General features: G+C 35.9%; 1 long non-coding RNA gene across 1 annotated transcript in view; it reads left to right on the top strand.

The window, feature by feature from the left end:
• Window positions 1-22,458, top strand: part of LOC129659048 (uncharacterized) — a 178,559-nt gene that overhangs the window by 14,993 nt on the left and 141,108 nt on the right. The window lies entirely within an intron of this gene.

The following is a 22,458-nucleotide window of genomic DNA, read 5'->3' as shown; positions in this document are numbered from 1 at the left end:
TGGTTATTCTATGATTGAAAACATATATCAATATACATATTTTGTATATAAAAAGTAAAAGTTATATCTGTGATATCACTAATAATTTATACCTGAAGAAAGTGTAGTCAATGAAACCTCACAACAATCACACAAGACAAAATCTAATTCTAGTAACAAGGACTATTTATCAGGTTCTTTTTCACAAGATTCTATAATGATGTCATTTCTATTAAATTAATGAGAAAACTGATAACACAGAAAGGATCCCCATTCTTCACCATTGTACATACTACCTCTCAGAGTACCTTCTTTCATCAAGTAGCAGATCCTCAGATTTTAGACATACTGAGAAGTATTTAACTGGCTTAGTATGTATTTTTTTGTTTTTCTCCAAGTTTTAATAAGGGGATCACATAAAGTAATTCAGGAACATCTAAGGGGCTTGGGCTGAGGTCTCCTCGCCATATGGGACTGGATGCAGGATTTTTACCCATATTTATATTTTGAAAATTTGCCCAAATGCTCCTGCTAGACCTTTAAGTGACAGTGGCTCAGACAGTAAAGGATCCACCTGCAATGCAGGAAACACAGATTTGTTCCCTGGGTGAGGAAGATCCCCTGGAGAAGGAAATGGCAACACACTCCAGTACTCTTGCCTGGAGAATCCCATGGACAGAAGAGCCTGGCCGACTACAGTCCATGAGGTCACAAAGAGCCAGACGCAACTGAGTGACTAAGCACATGCACACACAGAGTAATAATATGATCACAAGAATTGACTATGAAAATGGAAAAGAATTAAAGATTCTTCTTACACTGAATCGGCCTTTTCTGCCAATCCCTCACTTTGCTGCTGCTGCTGCTAAGTCGCTTCAGTCGTGTCCGACTCTGTGCGACCCCATAGACGGCAGCCCACCAGGCTCTCCCACCCCTGGGATTCTCCAGGCAAGAACACTGGAGTGGGTTGCTATTTCCTTCTCCAATGCATGAAAGTGAAAAGTGAAAGTGAAGTCGCTCAGTCATGTCCGACTCTTCGAGACCCCATGGACTGCAGCCCACCAGGCTCCTCCGTCCATGGGATTTTCCAGGCAAGAGTACTGGAGTGGGGTGCCATTGCCTTCTCCAATCCCTCACTTTGGTGCCCTACAAACTGACCTGTTCATAATAATTAGAAAGAGATGAACTTATACCTATCATTCTAGAGAGGATATTAACACCACTTTAAACATTCATGATTAGATAGCAAGCACATAATTCAAATAGTACCTGCTCAGCCTTTGAAACATAGATCAGGTTTTAAGATTTATAACTTTAAAACAAGCAACACCATGGTGCATAGTACTTAGGTATATGTGTTTATTTTGAAAGAATTAAGAACTTGGAAGTAATCATGAAGTCCAGAGTGATAGTTATTTCTGTGACGGCTAGTGGGGAAGGATAGAAGAAAGAAAGAGAGAGAAGTAGGTAGATATGAACCACCAATAATACATATGCCAGTTTGCTTTAGTTTTAGGATAAATGATAGGTTCCTGATTGTTCATTATTTCAGTACAAGCAAGTGAAATTGAAAGTTAAATTAAAGCAAAACCAAAGACAATGTTTTCTTTCTTTTTTACTGAGATGTAGTTGATTCACAGTGTTGTGCTAGTTTCAGGTATAGAGCATTGAAGATGATATTAGATAGACATATACATATGTGATATAAAGTTATTCTAAAGAGAACAATGCATAGATCCATGATGACTGTGACTTATGAACCTCGGGCTATTTTGGATACTTGATATGCCTCTGATTTAGGCCAATCCCTGCCCCGGTATGGGTGCATATTCTTACTTGGTATTTCCATCGATGGCTTCCCTGGCAGCTCAGAAGGTAAAGAATCTGCCCGCAATGCAGGAGACTAGGGTCTGATTCCTGAGTTGGGAGATTTATTTCCATGTTGTTTTTTAATAGCCTTATTGAGATATCATTGACATATAAAAATTGTACATATTTAAGTTATATAACTTGATGCTACTTTTAAATTGAAGCATAGTTGATTTACAATGTTGTGCCAGCTCCAGATGTACAGTATAGAGATTCAGTTATATAAATAGATGTAAATATGTATTTATGTATTCTTTTTCAAATTCTTTTCCCATATAAGTTATCATAACATATTGAGTATAGTTCTCTGGGCTACATGGTAGGTCCTTGTTGGTTATCTATTTTATATATAGTAGTGTGTATATGTTAATCCCAAACTTAATTTATCCCCCACCCCATGCCTTTCCTTTTTGGTAACTATATTTTCTCTGTCTGTGGTTCTATTTCTGTTTTATAAATATGTTCATTTGTATCTCTTTAAGATTCCACATATAAGCAATATAATATGATCCCCCTATGTTCTTAGTGCTAATCCAGCCCTTAGATTCTTTACTTGATTAACCCACAGTTTAGGAGAGCTCCTTGAAAGAAAATATTTGTTTCTGTCTGCGTCATTATGCCTCAGACAGTACATGGAAGAAAATAAGCAGGTAGTCCCTGTTTAATCAATGAGTGAGTGCTGGCTATTGTGTTTGTTAGTAATATCATTTATTATTTAGTAACTCAAGTCTCTCTCAGGGTATATAATACTGTAACATATTTACCATGGAGTAACATGTAGAGCTTGTAATAAATGTGGTCTGCTCTTTCAGTCTAAAATTTTTTTTTTTAATTTCCACTGTGCTATTAAAATTATGTAGAACTTAATAAACTCTTTAGTTATTTTTAGATCAAAGAGACATAGTTTAGTACAGAAATGACTACTGCAGAAATTAATAGCCACATGGTAGGTAGGCCAATATGAAGAAAATCAGTTCATTGAATTTCCAAATCCTATTACTCTTCTCTCTTTTCCATTTTCCAGTTCTTTTGCTTTGAACAATACCTTTATATTGTTAGTACATTTTGGTAATACAAATCCTGGGTCTGTGTCAAAAACTTTGTGAGGACAGGGTAAAATTGTGTAACCCCATGAAAACAGTGTTTAGACTATTGGTTTTGGATACTCTCATTAAAATTCTATTTTAGGGTTATCAGATGAATGAGTATGTTGATATTAAGAATTTATGATTATAAGGTTTTCTTTGTACTGAAAGTTTTTGACTTCTGATCAACTTGGATATGCTTCAGTAATTTTCTCTAGTATGATTTAGTATCAACTTTCTCTTGCACATTTAATTAAAACTTTGGCATTCTGCTTTAACATTCAACTTCCCTTCTATAATCAGAAAGATGGTAATTATTGGAAAGTCTATCAAGGCTACCCTTAGGCACATATGGAGGCCACAATTTTCTTTAATCATCATTTATTAATACCCTGAATCCAAATATTATCAAGTAAGCATATGTGTGCATATAAATCAACATCTCAGTCAAAACCTTTGAAATGTTGCAAGACTCCATATTACATAAAGGGTATGCCATAGGCAAAATGTGTTTTCCATTTCTTCCCGATCCTTGACTTTCTTCTGCATATTCAGAGTCTTTCAGAACTCTTTCCACTTGTTCCTTGATCCAGTGCCTCAGGGGCCCACTGTTGTTGGCTAATCATACTTTTCCTTTTGTGTTAATATTTTATAGGTGGTTAACTCTCAAAATTTTGCACCCTTCCAGCTAACGAATTTCAAGAGTTATTTTTTTTCTCCTGTAAGTCAAAGAAAAAATTAATGTACTTTCAAGCATTCTTAGAAAATAATTCTCTGGTCAAAAGTTCCTTGGCATTTAAGAAAATTAATTATGTATGGTTATATGATGAGGAAGGAGAAAGAGGATAATGGGGCTATTCTGAGAGTGAATTTCTTTTCGTCAAAATATATGTTTCGGTGTGATGTATGAAAGGTTATGGTAATAGATCCCAGCTCTCATGGTCCTTAACTCAGGTCTGTATGGCAAAGTACAGGAAGTGCTAAAATACAGACCAGTCTATATTCCCCACTGAATTAAGCTGGTTTTAGAGATACAGAAACAAAAAAGGAAAAGTCAGAGGTTAAATATACAAATGCTGAGACTTTCAGACTGTAAAAGTCAAAGCAATTGTGGCAAGACCACCATTTGAATCATTTAACAGAAGGAAGCATTTGGCAGTATTCTTAAGGGAGTTATACTTCATGTGCAGAAGCACTGGGGGGAAAAATGGGCCAGTGGGCACTTTGCAGTTTTAGATTCTGTAATACCACAGTTCATTTCTAGCTTCTTTTAGAAATAAAAATGGTTTATTTCAGGGCCCACAGAGCTTTATCCTAGAATTGAGTTTCGTGCTTCTCAATGTTTTCAGACAGTGACTGTCTGGTACAAAATACTCTTAAGTGAAATAACAGAATGACTACAGTTTTGTGACCTCATTAAGTCAGAAGGTCAATCAAAAATTCTTTTCCCTTAGGTTATTTGATACCTGTATAACCAAGCTCTCCATTGTCTATTATTTGAATTTCTAGATCTGCTTTTATGGAATTGTGATTAATTCCTTAAATTTATTTTAAAAAGATGTTATCATTAGAGATGTACTGGAATGGAGTAGAAACAAAGTAGTATTATTCTTTCTCATCACATCATATGTCAGAAGACAGTTTAACAAAATAATACTCTTTAAAGAAGGTCTACCATCCACTCAGCTCATATATAGACTTTATTTATTATTTAAAACCTCACATTTAGCACTTTGTAGTACAATTCACTCATATTTCATGAAGCCTTGACATGAGGGTCCTAATTTACTAGATGAGATCATTGTATCACATGTAAAGTCTGCACATCTGATAAAGAGAAGCTTTAGGCATTTGAAGTTAAAATATTAAAAGAAAGGCAGAAAAAGAACATAAGTAAAAGATGGGGTTGCAATATGTATATACACAGAAAGGACACAGAACTATTTCTGTCCACCAGAGAATTGGAAACATGGTATAATCATGGTGTGAATATAAATCTGAGAATAGGAATATATTACACACTATTATGTGTAATGTCCATACCTGGAAATCTGTTTCTTTCTTTAGTTTCAGTAATATTTTAGTCTCATAATTTCATCAAATATACTTTTGAACACTTTTTCTCTTTCTTCTCCCTCTGGGATCCATTGCCTTATATTGTCTCATTAAACTATCCTCATTTAAAAATATATATATTTCTTTTTGCTGTTCAATTGAGTGATTTCCATTACTCTGTGTTCCAGATCACGTATGTGTTCTGTATTATTTAGTCTACTGTTAAGCCCTTCTTGGATGGCGATGGCACCCACTCCAGTACTCTTGCCTGGAAAATCCCATGGACAGAGGAGCCTGGTGGGCTGCAGTCCATGGGGTCGCTAAGAGTTGGACACGACTGAGCGACTTCACTTTCACTTTTCACTTTCATGCATTGGAGAAGGAAATGTCAACCCACTCCAGTGTTCTTGCCTGGAGAATCCCAGGGATGGGGGAGCCTGGTGGGCTGCCATCTATGGGGTCGCACATCGCACAGAGTCGGACACGACTGAAGTGACTTAGCAGTAGCAGTAGCAGTAAGCCCTTCTAGTTTGTTTTTCATTTCAGTTATTGCATTCTGCTCTGAATGGTTCTTTTTTAAAAAAATATTTTCTGATCCTTTGTTGGGTTTCCCAGGTGGCTCAGTGGTGAAGAATCTGCCTGCAATGCAGTAGACACAGGTTCAACCCTTGGGTCAAGAAGATGCCTTGGAGTAGGAATTGGCACCCCACTCCAGTATTCTTGTCAGGAAATTCCATGGGCAGAGGAGCCTGGCGGGCTATAGTCTATAGGGCTGCAAAGAGTCAGACATGACTCACTGAACACAACTCCTTGTTAAAATTCAGTTATCTAAGTTTTCTCCAGTTCTATTAGCATTCTTATTCTTAAAGATTTCAATCTTTTAACTGGTAAACTATTTATCTCTGTTTCATTAGGGATTTTTCATGGTGTTTTTCTCCTCTTTGATTTGAAACACATTCCTCTGTCTTCTCATTCTGTTTATCTTTCTCTGTCTGTCTGACAGTAGGTGAAAAGTTCTGTGTCCCAGTCTTGAAGGGGTGTCTTGTGCAGGAGTGTCCCTATGCATTCTGCATGTGTCCGGTGGGTTCGGTGGGAGAGTTGTATCTGCTGAGAGCATAGGTCTTCCTGGAGGTGTCCCTTAGGTCCTGGCAAATGGTTCAGAGCCCAAGGCTGTTTTCAGTCTGCCACCTCTGCAGAACGCTAATAATAGTCTTCACCCTGGTCAGAGGCAGAGTCAGGTCTAAGCCGTTCTCTCTGTGTCTGCACTCTCCTTGGCAAAGCTCCTCCCCCTAGTGGAGAGATGCATCAGAACAAGAATGGCTGGAGCGGAGGACGATGCAGTCTGGGGCGGTAGTGGAAAATGGCCATAGCCCCAGGCAGGATCAATCTGCTGCCTTCACCATGTTCCCAGTTCTTAGCAAGTGCACTGTTCATGAGTGGAGCTTAAGTTTCTTACAGCCCACCTTTAGTCCCGCTGGTTTTCACACATGTACAGGGGACTCATCTCATGTCAAACTTCTGAGCTGGGGTGCCCATTATATGACTTAAACCCCTCATTCCACAAGGAGGATCCCTGAGCTCATGATAACACCTTCCTATATCCCTTGCTAGGGACCTGAGTCCTGACCGAATTGCTCCTCCTCCCTTTCTACCAAACTCAACATCGATCTTTCTTTATAGCCTTGTCTGTAAAGGACCTTCTTGCAAATCTCCAGTCTATTTTCAGCAAGAGTTGCTCAACATGTAGAATTAGTTTTCATGTGTTCCTGCAGGAAGGTAAGCTCAGCATCCTTCTACTTAACCATCTTGATTTCCAGTTTACATTAATTTTTCCATTTGTTTATTATTATAAATAAAATATTATACTTATTTATTCTATTCTCAATTTTTCTTGAGCTATAGTTGACATGTAAATATATTAGTTTCAATTGTGAAATGTAATGGTTTGATGATGTACATATTGGGAAATGATCAGCACGCTATCTGGTTAACATTCATTGATATACATAGGGCTATTTTTTTTTTCTTGTGATGAGAACTTTTAAGATCTACTCTCTTAGTGACTTTTGAATATATGATATGGTATAATGAACTATAGTTACTCTGATGTACATGATATCCATATGACCTATTCATCTTATAACTGGAGGTTATCACCTTTTGACCACCATCTGTTTCACCCATCCTACCCTGAAATCCCTACCTTGGTCTCTGGTAACCACTAATCTGTTCTCTCTGAGATCATTTTTTTTTTTTTTAGATTTTAAATGTAAGTAAGATTGTATGGCATATGTTTTGTCTGACTTGTATCACCTATCATCATGCCCTCTAGATCAATCTGTGTTGTCACAAAGAGCAGAATTTTATTTTTTTTCATGGCTGAATAATATGGAATATTATTTTATTTAATAAATATTGTATTACTATTATTATAAGTATTGGACTATATCATATCTAATATATAATATTACATGTAATATAATATATCATATATTAATTTGTTCATGTTGTTCAGTCACTAAGTCACGTTGGACTATTTGTGACCCAGTGAACAGAAGCATGCCAGGCTTCCATGTCCTTCACCATCTCCAAGAGCTTGTTCAAACACAAGAAATTCAGTCATTGATGCCATCCAACCATCTCATCCTCTGTCGTCTCCTTCTCTTCCTGCCTACAGTCCTTCCCAGCATCAGGGTCTTTTCCAATAAGTCAGCTCGTCACATCAGGTAGTTAAATTGGAGCTTCAGCTCAGCATCAGTCCTTCCAATGAATGTTTGGGACTGATTTCCTTTAGGATTGACTGGTTTGATCTCCTTACAGTTCAAGGAACTCTCAAGAGTCTTCTCCAGCACTGCAGATCAAAAGCATGAATTCTTTGGCACTCAGCCCTCCTTATGGTCCAACTCTCACATCTACACATGACTATTGGAAAAACCATAGCTTTGACAATACAGACCTTTGTCAGCGGAGTGATATCTCTGCTTTTTAATATGCTGTCTAGGTTGGTCATAGCTTTTCTTCTAAGGATCAAGTGTCTTTTAATTTCATGGTTGCATTTGCAATCTGTAGTGATTTTGGAGCCAAACGAAATGAAGCCTTTCACTGTTTCCATTTTTTCCTCATCTATTTCTCATAAAGTGATGGGACTGGAGGCCATGATCTTCATTTTTTGAATGCTGAGTTTTAAGCCAGCTTTTTCACTCTCCTCTTTCACACTCATCAAGAAGTTCTTTAGTTCATTTCCACTTTCTGCCATTAGGGAAGTATCATCTAAGGTTGTTGATATTTCTACTGGCAATCTTGATTCTACCTTGTGATTCATCCAGCCCATCATGTGTCATAATGTACTCTGGATACAAGCTAAGTAAGCAGGGTGATAGTATACTGCCTTGATGTACTCCTTTCCCAATTTGGAGCCAGTCTGTTGTTCCATGTCTGGTTCTAACTGTTGCTTCTTGACTTTCACATAGGTTTCCCAGGATGCAGGTAAGGGGGTCAGGTATCCCCATCTCTTTAAGAATTTTCCAGTTTGTTGTGATCTACCTAGTCAAAGGCTCTAGCATAGTCAATGAAGCAGAAGTAGATGTTTTTCTGGAATTCTCTTGCTTTTTCTATGATCCAATGAATGTTGGTAATTCTATCTCTGGTTCCTCTGCCCTTTCTAAATCCAGGTTGAACATCTGCAAGTTTTTGGTTCACATACTGTTGAAGCATAGCTTGAAGGATTTTGAGCATTACCTTGCCAGAATGTGAAATGAGTGCAATTGAACGGTATTTTAAACATTCTTTGGCATTGCCCTTCTTTGGGATTGAAATAAAAACTGACCTTTTCCAGTCCTGTGGCCACTGCTGAGGGTTCTAAAATTGCTGGCATATTGTGTGTAGCACTTTAACAGCATCATCTTTTAGGATCTGAAATAGATCAGCTGGAATTGTATCACCTCCACTAACTTTGTTCATAGTGATGCTTCCCAAGACCCACTTGACTTCACACTCCAGGATGCCTGGCTCTAGGTGAGTGATCACAGCACTGTGGTTATCTGGGTCATTAAGAACTTTTTTTGTACTATTCTTCTGGGTATTCTTGCAACATCTTCTTAATCTCTTCACTTCTGTTAGGTCCTTACTGTTACTATCCTTTATTGTGCCCATCTTTGCATGAGACATTCCTTTGATCTTGACGAGATCTCTCATCTTTCCCATTCTATTGTTTTCCTCTATTTCTTTGCATTGTTCATGTAAGAAGTTTTTCTTATCTCCACCTGCTGTTCTTTGGAAATATGCATTCAGTTAAATATATGTTTCCTTTTCTTTTCTCTTCTTTTTCATCTATTTGTAAGTCCTCCTCAGACAACTCTTTGGTGTTCTTGCATTTCTGTTTCTTGGGGATGATATTGGTTATGGTGTTAGCAACCTCCATCCGTTGTTCTTCAGTCACTTTGTCTATGAGATCTAATCTCTTGAATCTATTTGTCACTTCCACTATATAATCATAAGGGATTTAGGTCATACCTGAATGGCCTAGTGGTTTTCCCTACTTTCTTCTATTTAAGCCAGTTTAACAACATAATATAAGCAATATACTAAGCACACACATAATATAATTATATATAAAATTATAGCAGAATTGGTAGCCATTCCCTTCTTCAGGGGATCTTCTTGACCCAGTGGTTGAACCAAGGTTTCCTGCATGGTACGCAATTCTTTACCACCTGAGTCACCTGGGAAGTACCAATATTATTAGTATAATATAATTATATGTAATATATAATTATATAATACTTATTATAATATATAATAGTGTATATATGAAATGTTATATATATTACATGTATGTAATGGGCTTTTCTTGTGGCTCAGATGGTAAAGAATCTGCCTGTAATGTGGGAGACCTGGGTTTGATTACTGGGTTTGGAAGATGCCCTGGGGAAGCAAATGGCTATCCACGCCAGTATTCTAGCCTGGAGAATTCCATTGTCAGAGGAGCCTGGCAGGCTATAGTCAGTGGCGTCACAAAGAGTTAGACACAACTGAATGACTAACAATTTCACTTTTTCATACTAATAATATTATATTATTATGTTATATGTAATTATATTAAAATATATTATTAATAATATTATACTGTTTATATTATGTTATTAATATGACTTAAATTGAAGGAAGTTGGGAAAACCACTAGACCATTCAAGTATGACCTAAATCAAATCCATTATGATTATACAGTGGAAGTGACAAATAGATTCAAGGGTTCTTGAATAACAATGGATGGAGGTTGCTAATACTGTGAGCAATACCATCCCCAAGAGAAAGAAATGCAAAGAGGCAAATGGTTGTCTATATTATATACTTTGTTGCCTATAATATATATACATATATATGTTACATTTTCGTTATCCACTCATTTGATGATAGACAGTTAGGCTGTTTCCATGTCTTGTCCATTTTAAACAATGCAGCAGTGAACATGAAGGTGAAGATATATTTTTAAATTACAAGTGTCCTTTTTCATTTTGTTTGTTTTTGGATGACTACTAGAAGTGGAACTGCTGGATCATATTTTATTTGTATTTTTTTAAATTTTTGGCGTAACTCATACTGTTTCCCGTAGTAACTGTCCCAATTTGCTTTCTACCAGCAGTGCACGAAGGTTCCGTTTTGTCCACTTCCTCACAAGCATTTGCCATATCTTATCTTTTTGATGATAGCCATTCTAGCAGGTGTGAAGTATATCTCACTATGGTTTTGATTTCCATTTTCCTGATGATTCCTGGAGCAGGAAATGGCAACATACACCAGTATGTTTCCCCGGAGAATACCGTGGACAGAGGAGCTTGGAGGGCTACTGTCCTTAAGGTCACAAAGAGTCAGACACGAGTGAAGCTACTTAGTACACACACATACTATGATTAGTGATACTGAACACTTTTTTGTGTTCCTGTTAATCATTTGTATGTTTCCTTTGGAAAACTGTCTATCCATATCCTCTGCACATCTTAAAATTAGACTATTTGACTTTTACTATTGAGTTGTTTTAATTCTTTTGAATATATTTTGTGGATTAATGCCTTAATAGATATATGATTTTGCAAGTATTTTCTCCCATTTGATAGGTGATATTTTTATTTTGCTGATGGTTTCTTTTGCTGTTCAGCAGCTTTTAGTTTGATTTAGTCCCACTTGGATTTTTATTTTGTTGCCTTTGCTTTTGCTCTTAAATCTAAAAAATATTTGCCAATACTGATGTCAAGGGAATTATTGCCTATTTTTTTCTAGGAAATTTATGGTTTCAGGTCTTATGTTCAAGTCTTCAATTTATTTTGACTTATTTTTTTGTGCATGTTGTAAGATAGTACTCCAGGTTTATTCTTTTACCTGTGGCTATCCTGTTTTCCAAGCTCCATTTATTGTCCTTTCCCCTCTGTATATTCTTGGCTTTTTTGTCATAATATGTTATTTATTTTGTATTTTTTTTGTGTGTGTGTTTGTTCATTTGTCCTCATTTATATCTTATATCATTTATTTTCTAGTCTTTTATCTTAAAACATTTAAAAATGTTTAATTTTGAGGTCCCCAAAGTGGAGAGATAGCATAGTAAAAACAAAAAAGTAAAAATGAGAGCAGATACTTTAAAAAAGCTTACTACTTATTATAACCTATTTTAAGCATAGTTAACAGAGAGTTAATGTGCAATCAATCCTTTGAAGTAGGTGTTATTATTTTCTTTCATATGAAAACATTGTTATTGAGAGGTAAATAACTTGTGCAAGTCACATAGGTTTTTTGTGGCTGAAGCTTAACGCAAGCCCAGAATCCTTCTACACCTACTCTTTAGGTGTTTTCTAATAATATATTCTGTGGTTCTCTGCTGCTGCTGCTGCTAAGTCGCTTCAGTTGTGTCCGACTCTGTGCGACCCCATAGATGGCAGCCCACTAGGCTCCTCTGTCCCTGGGATTTTCCAGGCAAGAACACTGGAGTGGGTTGCCATTTCCTTCTCCAATAGACAGTTCTAAAAAATTACCATAAGAATTTCTGGAGACCCACATGTTGATTCTTATCAGAATAATAAATGCTCACTGTACATTTATTGTGCTTGAGTTATTGGACTAGAACTAAATCTTTGGATCTCATATCATCTTGCCCTTATAGGAAGGAACTTATGTCTTAAGTTTCTGGCATAGATAGTTTGTAAGGTTTTGGGTAAAAAACAAAAACAGAAATAAGTAGGAGATAGTAGACAGGAGACCAGTTTAAGGGAAGGTCTTCTAGGCAATGCCATTTCCCTAACTTTGGTTAGAAATGAGGAATTTTGAACATTTTAAGAATCAAGCAAAGAATTCAGTAGAAAGATTATGGTCCCTGCCTCTGACATCACAAATATGCAAGCCTAATATTAAAATAATTAATTATCATTTCTCTCCTCTACTAAAATTCTTATCAGTCTTATATGAATATTCTGACTTTTATGTGAAATCCCTCAACATTTTCCTTTTTGTGTGTAATCAGAAGCTATTCTGAGACGTTATCCCTAAAAGGCTGCTTGTTCATCTTTTTTTTCTTTAAATGAGAAATCAGCAGTGAACTTTATTTATGTTGCAACCCATTTTAGTTCAATCCAGGGCTCTATTAAATGTGAGTCCACAGAATTTGATAGGCACAACTATTCATTGTTAATACTTGTGATTCTCCTCTGAAAACATGGTGATTGAACTTTTTTAATATGCCAGATGTTTGCAAGTGAATTTCTTTAGGCATAAAATATAAGTGACTTTTAGATGTATTATATTATGTAATACAATATTCCTAAGATTTAGATAATACTATTATCCTCATTTAGAAATTTAAAAACAATCCTGAAGTTAAAAAAAAAAAAAAACTGCCCTAAAATCATAGAGCCAGGAACATTTCATGTAAAGATGGGAAAAATAAAGGACAGAAATGGTATGGACCTAACAGAAGCAGATGTTAAGAGGGGGCAAGAATACACAGAAGTATAAAAAAAAGATCTTAATGATCCAGATAACCACAATGGTGTGATCAATCACTTAGAGCCACACATCCTGGAGTGTGAAGTGAAATGCAAAGTCAAGTCAAGTGGGCCTTAGGCGGCATCACTAAGAACAAAGATAGTGGAGGTGATAGAATTCCAGCTGAGCTATTTCAGATCCTAAAAGATGATGCTGTTAAAGTGCTGCACTCAATATGCCAGCAAATTTGGAAAACTCAGCAGTGGCCACAGGACTGGAAAAAGTCAGTTTTCATTCCAATCCCAAAGAAAGGCAATGCCAATGAATGTTCAAACTACTATACAATTGCACTCATCTCATACACTAGCAAAGTAATGCTCAAAATTCTCCAAGCGAGGCTTCAACAGTATGTGAACCAAAAACATTCAGATATTCAAGCTGGATTTAGAAAAGTCAGAGGAACCAGAGATCAAATTGCCAACAAACACTGGACCATAGGAAAAGCAAGAGAATTCCAGAAAAACATATGCTTCATTGACTATGCTAAAGCCTTTACCTGTGTAAATCATAACAAACTGTGGAAAATTTTTCATGAGATGGGAACACTAGACCACTTTACCTGCCTCCTGAGAAATCTGTATGCAGGTCAAGAAGCAAAAGTTAGAACCAGACATGGAACAAATGTGTGGTTCCAAATTGGGAAAGGAGTACGTCAGGGTTGTATATTGTCACCCTGCTTATTTAACTTATATTCAGGGTACATCATGAGAAATGCTGGGCTGGAAGAAGCACAAGCTGGAATCAAAAATTCTGGGATAAATATCAATAACCTCAGATATGCAGATGACACAACCTTATAGCAGAAAGCAAAGAGGCATTAAAGATACTCTTGATGAGAATGGAAGAGTAGAATGAAAAATCTGGCTTAAAATTCAACACTCAAAAAAAGAAGATCATGGCATCTGGTCCCATAACTTGATGGCAAATAGATGGGGAAACAATGGAAACAGTGATGAACTTTTCGTGGGCTCAAAAATCACTGCAGGTGGTGACTGCAGCCATGAAATTAAAAGATGCTTGCTCCTTGGAAAAAAGCTATGACCAACCTAGAGAGCATATTAAAAAGCACAGACATTACTTTGCCAACAAAGGTAGGTATAGTCAAAGCTATGGTTTTTCCAATAGTCATGTATGGATGTGAGAGTTGGACTATAAAGAAAGCTGAGTGCCAAAGAATTGATGCTTTTGAAATGTGGTGTTGGAGAAGACTCTTGAGAGTCCCTTGGACTGTAAGGAGATCAAACGAATCAATCCTAAAGGAAATCAGTCCTGAATAATCATTAGAAGGACTGATGCTGTGCTGAAGTCCTATACTTTGGCCACTTGATGAGAAAAACTGATTTATTGGAAAAGACCCTGATGCTGAGAAAGATTGAAGGCAGGAGGAGAAGGGGATGACAGAGGATGAGATGGTTGGTTGGCATCACTGACTTGATCGACATGAGTTTGAGGAGCTCTGAGAGGAGTTGGTGATGGACAGGGAAGCCTGGCATGCTGCAGTCCATGGGGTTACAGTTAGTCAGTCATGACTGAGCAACTGAACTGAAAAAAGTAAAAGCCCATTCAAATCTGTATCTGCTTTTGGACATCAAGATGTTAAGCATACTTACACATGTGATTAATTTACTATCTCCAGATACATATTTGAGTCAGTTGTGGAACCTAAATAAAGAATTCTCTATGACAAGAACTGCTTTCTAACTTTTGAGTCATACAGATGATAATCTGCCTTAGTTGGTTTTGCTTGATTTTTGAATCCAGATTATGTCTCAGTATACTTTATCCAATTTGGATAACCTCAACCCAAAGACTAGCTGTAATTTATATTAAACTATTAGAGAGAAAATGAATACCTATGCCAGAGGAGTTTGTTTTATGTAAAAGAAGTTATGACATGAATTGAGGCCAATTTTTACTTTTTAAAAAGTAACTCAATTAATTTTTTATTCTTTGTTTCAACATTTTTTTAATCATTTCCTTATTGACTTAATGAATCATGTCCATCATAGTGAATAAACACAAATACTTTTTTGAGCATGGTGTAGTAAAAGTATATGTATAGTTACTTGTTATTTCAGTGCTTGTATCAGGTCCATTATTAAATAGACATAAATACATATGTGAGTCTGTATTTTACTCTTTTAAATAAAGTAGAATTCAAATGTATTACTTTCTATCTATAAATGATTATAAATGTGATGCTCTTGAAAGTTAAATTTTAAATAGCAATCAACTTTTTAATGTACTTATTTAAATAATTTTAAAAAGAACTTATAAAATAACTCATGTTTAAAATGACTTTTTAAATAATTCCCTTTGAAGTACAAGGAACCAAGGATATAAAGAACTCATTAGAGTTTCCCAAAATGTAGAATTCAAAAACACACAACTATAAAAGTTAAAATAGAATATGATAGGCAAGGAAAAAAATTAGCTGAAATCCAATCCAAGAATTATTGTCGTTGTAGAGTAGGGAACAAGAAATGGGAGCTGGAACAATAGTCAAAGCAGTGTTTATAGAAACTTTTCTGAGTTGAAATGCATGTTAGTATACCGTATGGAGCATTCATTTAATTTGATTCAAAGGAAAAAAAAAAAAATCGCACCTGTGAGCATCTTGGGAAATGATTTAATTACAAATTTTTAAATAAAAATGTTCAAATATACATGAAACTTGCAAGAATAGTAAAATGAAACCTGTAGACATATTATCTAGATTCCAGAATTATAATTAATTTACCATAATTGGTTTTTATATGTATGAGAGTGTTTATGTGTTAATGTGTGTGTGTGTGCACTTAGCTGCACAAGAATTCAGCTGGAAAAATATTTTATTACAAAGGAACAAAACACTAGTTGACTTTGAAATTCTCCTTTGTAAATCAAATTGCCATAAGAAAAAGGAACAGTCTACAGTGTTTAAGAGCAAAAGGACATGATGCAATTATTTTATGCCCAGCTGAGTTCTTTTTAAAGTGAAAAGTGAAAAAGAGAAAGACATTTTTATGTGTATCAGGAAATATAGCATTTGTGTGCCTATTAAAAAAAGCAATGTTTCTTCAAAAATATGTTAGCATACATTTTAAGAGTTCAATAATATTAAAAATCTAAGAGTAAAACTTAAAAGAAAAAATGGACTGAGATAAGCATGGGAATCACACATATGTAAAGTTAATGCTCATGTAAATCTGTCAAAACTATTCTTTAAAGAGAATATAGGTTCCAAAAATATTGTATTTTGGAGGTAAGGATTTATAATATATGAAAACTTATTAGCAAAGAGATTAAATAGAAAGTATGAGAGAGGTCAAGCAGGCTACAGTATTGTATTAAAAAGAAGAATAACAAGCTACAACTTAATTTTCATATAATTAAAAATAGAAGTTGATGAATTCATAGTAACTAAAAACATAAACAACAAAGACCATTCAAAAGTAACAGAAAACACAAAATAATCAAATGTGAATCTCTAGAATATTGAGTCAGCATCAAGAAGAAAAGATAGAAGTGCCTGAATGGGAGGAGCTACGGAGAAAGACTGGCGGCTGTTCGATGCACGATACTGGATGCTTGGGGCTGGTGCACTGGGACGACCCAGAGGGATGGAATGGGGAGGGAGGAGGGAGGAGGGTTCAGGATGGGGAACACATGTATACCTGTGGCGGATTCATTTTGATATGTGGCAAAACTAATACAGTTATGTAAAGTTTAAAAATAAAATAAAATTAAAAAAAAATAAAAAAATAAAGAGGCCTTCTGATCGCCAGCCACAAGAGACTTGGAAAAAAAAAAAAAAAAACAAGAGGCTTGAAAAAAGACTGATAGGCCCGTAACTCCTATGGCAGAGGCAGTCTGTGTCCCTGCACACTTGGCGCCCCTTGGGTCCCTGCAACCCAAGCAGCTGTGCCACCTTCACGCTCAACTCACTGGGGCAGAGCTGCCACGGGCACAAAAAGTCTTGTGTCGATGTGTGCAGGGACGCTTCAGTCGTATCTGACTCTTTACAACCCTGTACACTGGTCTGCCAGGCTTCTTTGTCAGGGAAGGGGTTCTACAGGCAAGAATACTGGAACATATTGGCCAATAGTGGTTGCCATACCCTTCTAGAGCACAATATTTCCTTCTGCCCTAGCCGCCAGCTCCTCTGAGTACTTGGTTCTGCCAGAAGCCCTGTGACTCAAGCAGCTGCACCACCTCCACAGCTGGCCCTCACAGGGGCAAACCCAAGCCCTCCAGGCCAGCCCCCCAGTTTGTTCCACTGGGAACAAGCCCCCGTGGACGACCCACAAGTAGAGGTGGAAATAAAACACAATTGAAACCCACGGGCAGTGTGGCTAAGCAAGAAAACCCAGAACCTTCCCACCATCTCTACAAGCTGCAGATTAAATCCACATGATCAACTAGGCAGACTCTGTCTATGGAATATATAAAAGGCCATTGAGAACTGCCACAAAAGAAAGCACACTAGTTCTGATAGCTGTGGACTTTGGAGGCAAGAACACACAGGAGAAGGACCAGATTTAGAATCTGAGCTGCCCCCACAGCAGGTCCAGAGATCAGCACAGTGTTGGAGGGCATCCTAGGGAGGTAAGGTGGACTGTGACTCCCATTGAGGGAACCTGACACAGTGACTCAAGAAAAATGTTTATTGTTCTTATTTTTTAATTTGTTCTGTAGATTCTTTTGGATTTTTTTTTTCTTTTTCCTTCCCCCAACCCCTCTGTTGCAGTTGTTGCTTTTATTGGCACTAAGAAATCCAATTAAGTTTTTGAGCTTTTTTTTTTTTTCTCTCAGTCATATTTTTTATTGTTGTTATAAACCTCTGCCTCTACATTGGGCTTTTGCAGTTCTGTGGCGTTTTCCTTTTTTTCCTCTCTCTCTTTTTTTTTTAATTTGAATTTTTAATTTTTTAAACCTATTATTATTTTTTCTAAATTTATTCCTTTCCTTGCTTTTCCTACTGTTCTTTCCCCTTGCAGTTAGTCTTTAATGTATATAAATCTTCTTTATCTACCTTTATTTAACTTTGCATATCTATTCTTTCTTTCCTTTCTCTCCTTTCCTCTCAAGACATTCATTAGTTTTATTTTCATTGCTTTATTACTGAGCTGGCACCTTGCTTTAGTTTTGTGTTCCAGTTTGTGCTTTAGTTAGTATTGTTCTGGTAGATATAATTTTTTGTTTCTTTTGTTCACCAGGTCAATCTATTGGACTTTATTTTTGTTGGACTGTTTCGATTTTGCTTATGGGTATATATGTGTATGTGTATATTCTGTCACACTTTTTATTATTATAAAACTGCTTCTACATTGGGCTTTTGCAGTTCTTTAGAGTTTTCCTTTTTTTTCCTTTTTTTGTTTTCTTCCTTTTTTCTCTCTTTTTTTATAATTTTAATTTTTAAAACTTATATTTTTTCTATATTTATTCCTTTGTTTGCCTTTCCTACTGTTCTTTTCCCCTTGTAGTTAATCTTTAATATATATGTCTTCATCTGCCTCTATTTAACTTTGCATATCTATTCTTTCTTTCTTTTCTTTCTTTCCTTTCTTTCTTTCCTTTCCTCTCAAAATATTTGTTAGTTTTGTTTTCATTGCTTCATTCCCCACTTGGCACCTTGCTTTAGTTTTGTTTTCCAGTTTGTGCTTTAATTAGTTTTGTTCTTAACTGATAAATGTAATTGTTGATTTCCTTTGTTCACTGGGTCAATCTATTGTACTTTATTTTGTTGGATTGTTTTGACTTTGCTTATGGGTGTATATGCATATGTGTCTATTCCATTATTTAATCATTATTTCCCTGATTTTGTAACTGCCATTTGTCTTGGGTTCATGATTGGTTTCTCATTTTTGGATATTTGTTTTAATCTTACTTAATGCCATAACAAACCACTTGTAAAATCTTCATTCCTGACCAAACATCAAACCCTGAGCCTTTGGAGTGTGAGAACTGACTCCAATACCCTAGACAACTGGAGAACTAACCCTAGAGAGTATCAAATAGTGAGAACTCACAAAGGAAATCACTTGAATACAAGACCTGGCATCACCCAACCACCACACACCCTGTGAAGGATGCCTCATCTAAACAACAAACAAAACAAAAATACAAACCCAGTCATCAGCAGATTGGATTACCACCTCACTCAGCCTTGTCCATCAGAGGGAAAACAAACAAACAAACAAAAACTCAACACAAATCTCACCCTATATGAAGCTTCCACAAACCACTGGACCAACCTTAGGAGGGCAGAAACCAAAAGGAAGAAAGAATTCAACCTTCTTCAAGGAAAGAATTCAACTTCCCTAGAAGCCTGGGAAAAGGAGACCTCAAACACAATAAGTTAAAAAAAAATAAAATAAAAGGAAATGGTAGAGCAATACTGCACAAATGAAGGAACAAATAAGAAACACAGAAGTCCAAATAAATAAAGAGGAAATGGGCAAACTACCTGAATGAGAATTCAGAATAATGATAGTAAAGATGGCAAAAGGCTTGAAAACAAAATGGAGAAAATGCAAGAATCAATTAACAAAGACCAAGAAGAATTAAAACACAGAGAGACAAACAACACAGTTATTGAAATTAAAAATACCCTAGGAAGAATCAATAGCAGAATATCTGAAGCAGAAGAATGAATAAGGGAGCTGGAAGATAAAATGGTAGAAATAACTTCTGAAAAGCAGAGTAAAGTAAAAAAGAATGAAAAGAACTGAAGATAGTCTCAGAGACCTCTGGAATAATATCAAACCCACCAACATTCAAATTATAGGGGTCCCAGAAGAAGAAGAAAAAAAGAAAGGGTATGAGAAAATTTTTGAAGAGATTATAGTTAAAAATTTCCACAACATGGAAAAGGAAATAATCAAGTGCAAGAGGCACAAAGAGTCCCATACAGAATAAACCCAAGGAGAAAAATATCAAGACATATACTAATCAAAATTAAAAAAAAAACTAAACACAAAGAAAGAATATTAAAAGCAGCAAGGGAGAAGCAACAAATAACATACAAGGGAAACCCCATACGCTTAACAGCTGATCATTCGGCATAAACTCTGCAGGCCAGAAAGAAATGGCAGGATATATTAAAGTACTGAAAGGGAAAAATCTACAACCAAGATTACTGTACCTGGAAAGGATCTCACTCAAAATTGATGGAGAAATCAAAAGCTTTTCAGATAAGCAAAAGTTAAGAGAATTTAGTACTACCAAGCCAGCTTTACAATGTTACAGCTTTAAAATGTTAAAGGGACTTATATAGTCAAGAAATACAAGAGAAGAAAAAAGATCTACAAAGTTAACCCCAAACAATTAAGAAAATGGCAATAATAACATATATATCAATAATCACTTTAATGTAAGTGGATTAAATGCTCCAATTCAAAGACACAGACTGGCTGAAAGGACACAAAACAAGACCTATATATATGCTGCCTACAAGAAACTCACTTCAGACCTAAAGACACATATAGATGAAAGGAGAGGATGGAAAAATACATTCCAGGCAAATGGAAAGCAAAAGAAAGATGGAGTAGCAATCCTCATATCAGACAAAATAGACCTTAAAATAAAGAATATTACAAGAGATAAGGAAGGACACTACATGATGATCAAAGGATCAATCCAAGAAGAAGACATAACAACTGTAAATGTCTATGCACCCAACATAGGAGCACCTCACTACATAAGACAAACACTAATACACATACAAAGAGAAATTGACAGTAACACAATAATATTAGGAGACTTTATCACCCCACTCACACCAATGGGCACCATCATCAAATCAGAAAATTAATAAGGAAACATAAGTCTTAAATGGTGCATTAGATGTGATGAATTTATTGATACCTTTAGGACATTCCAGGCTTCCCTGGTGGCTCAGAGGGTAAAGCATCTGCCTGCAATGTGGGAGACCCGAGTTTAATCCCTGGGTTGGGAAGATCCCCTGGAGAAGGAAATGGCAATCCACTCCAGTATTCTTGCCTGGAAAGTCCCATGGATGGATAAGCCTGGTAGGCTACAGTCCATGGGGTCGCAAAGAGTCAGACACAACTGAGCGACTTCACTCACTTTCAGGACATTCCATCCAAATGCAGAAGGATATACCTTCTTCTCAAGTGCATATGTAACATTCTTCAGGATAGAACATATCTTGGGTCACAAATGAAACCTCAGTAAATTTAAGAAAATTGAAATCATATCAAGCATCTTCTCCGACCACAACACTATGAGATTAAATATCACATACAAGAAAAAATCTGTAAGAAACACAAACACATGGAGATTAAACAACACACTTCTAAAGAACCAACAGGTTGCTGAAGAAGTCAAAAAGGAAATAAAAAAATTTCTAGAAACAAATGACAATGAAAACATGACAACTCAAAACCTATGGGATGCAGCAAAAGCAGTTCAATGAGGGCAATTGATAGCAATAAAATCCTACCTCAAGAAACAAGAAAAACATCAAATAGATAATCTAACTTTATATCTAAAACAACTGGAGAAAGAAGAACAAAAAATCCTAAAATTAGTAAAAGGAAAAAAAAATCATAAAGATCCAAGCAGAAATAAAATGAAAAAGAAATGAAAGAAACAACAGTAAAGATTAATAAAACTAAAAGCTGGTTCTTTGAAAAGATAAATAAAATCGACAAATCTTTAGCCAGATTTATAAAGAACAAAAGAGAGAAGAATCAAATCAACAAAATTAGAAATGAAAAAGGAGAAGTTACAACAGACAATGCAGAAATAAAAGGATTATAGGAAACTATTATGAACAACGATATGACAATAAAATAGATAACCTCGAAGAAATGGACAGATTCTTAGAAAAGTTCAGTCTTCCAAGACTGAACCAGGAAGAAATAGAAATTATGAACAACCCAATTACAAGCACTGAAATTGAAGCTGTGATCAAAAATCTCAGAGAAAAAAAAAGCCTAGGACCAGATGTCTTCACAGGAGAATTCTATCAAACATTTAGAGAAGAGCTAATGCCTATCCTTCAAAAACTCTTTAAATAAATCGCAAAAGAAGGAACACTTCCAAACTCATTCTATGAGGTCACCATCACCCTGATACCAAAACCAGACAGAGACAACACCAAAAAAGGAAACAACAGGACAACATCACTGATGAACATAGATGCAAAAATCCTCAACAAAATATTAGCAAACAGAATTTAGCAACAGATCAAAAAGCTCATACACCATGATCAAGTTGGGTTTATTCCAAGATGCAAGGATTCTTCAATATATGCAAATCAATTTATGTGATGTACCATATTAACAAATGGAAAGATAAAACCCACATGATAATCTCAATAGATGCAGAAAAAGCCTTTGACAAAATTCAACACCCATTTATGATTAAAACTCTTCAAAAAATGGGCATAAATGGAACCTACCTCAACATAGTAAAGGCCATATATGATAAACCT

This window comes from Bubalus kerabau, chromosome 8 (assembly GCF_029407905.1).
Source record: "Bubalus kerabau isolate K-KA32 ecotype Philippines breed swamp buffalo chromosome 8, PCC_UOA_SB_1v2, whole genome shotgun sequence".
Lineage (NCBI taxonomy): Eukaryota > Metazoa > Chordata > Mammalia > Artiodactyla > Bovidae > Bubalus > Bubalus kerabau.
Note: the sequence above shows the minus strand (reverse complement) of the source record. Positions and strands in the feature narration are given on the sequence as shown.